The sequence below is a fragment of the Diachasma alloeum genome, unplaced genomic scaffold, assembly GCF_001412515.2.
Source record: "Diachasma alloeum isolate Michigan unplaced genomic scaffold, Dall2.0 Dall_scaffold_00871, whole genome shotgun sequence".
NCBI classification, from domain to species: domain Eukaryota; kingdom Metazoa; phylum Arthropoda; class Insecta; order Hymenoptera; family Braconidae; genus Diachasma; species Diachasma alloeum.
In genome coordinates this window covers 17,593-18,712 of record NW_021680992.1, presented here as the reverse complement: position 1 = coordinate 18,712, position 1,120 = coordinate 17,593, and positions in this window count along the sequence as shown.

The following is a 1,120-nucleotide window of genomic DNA, read 5'->3' as shown; positions in this document are numbered from 1 at the left end:
ACAAACTCATTTGTTAATTACTAAACCACTCTCGTATCGCTACTCTCGTCCAAGACTCGATCCGAGACTGGTTTCCACAATGTTCAAGGGACCCCCGATGCCTCCCTCTGTCGTGAGTCGATTGAAAAATCATTATCTTACTACCTAAAGAACCTCCAATTAATCAAAAATAATTAACAAACTCATTCGTCAATTAATAAACCACTCTCGTATCGCTACTCTCGTCCGAGACTCGATCCGAGACTGGTTTCCGTAATGTTCAAGGGACCCCCGATGCCTCCCTCTGTCGTGAGTCGATTGAAAAATCATTATCTTACTACCTAAAGAACCTCCAATTAATCAAAAATAATTAACAAACTCATTTGTTAATCACTAAACCACTCTCTTATCGCTACTCTCGGATCTCGTCCGAGACTCCATTAACAAACGGAGATGGAGATGACGAGATGTACTCTCGTCCGAGACTCCATCCGAGACTGCTTTCAGCAATGTTTAAGGGACCTTCACATACCCCGTCCACCGATAGACGCTCCAAAAATGTTTTTCTTGCTACTCAAAGCCCCTCTAACTAATCGGAAAGGATTAAATAATTAATTTGCCAATTACTTAACCCCTCTCGTATCTCTACTCTCGTCCGAGACTTGATCCGAGACTGCTTTCAGCCATGTTTAAGGGACCCTCAATTACCCTTTCTACCTACTTTGGGTCCACAAAGGATTTTTAACTTATCTAATGCACCCTCAATTAATAAACAAATTGATTTGTGAAGGCATAAACAACTCTCGGATGTACTCTTGGACGAGAATCTTTACTGGAGTTTGGCGCCCTAACCTCCGAAAATTCGAGAGTCGAATGAGTGTCCATTCCGAGTATCGGAGCTACTCTCGGATAGGTCTCGGACTCATCCGCCAGGGATTGCATCAACGAAATTCTTAATTTCAGAAAGAGAAATCGGTTTTTTTATTCGAATAATATGGAAACTCATTGTTTATTGCGACTTACCTTGTTTGAATAACTCTGTTTTTTTCTCCTCTTTCCCCTTTTTCTACGCCAGGAAGTACCCAAGTCCCTGTATCAATAATTCTATCCAAGCAACCATTTCGTCCTTTTTCTTGGTGGA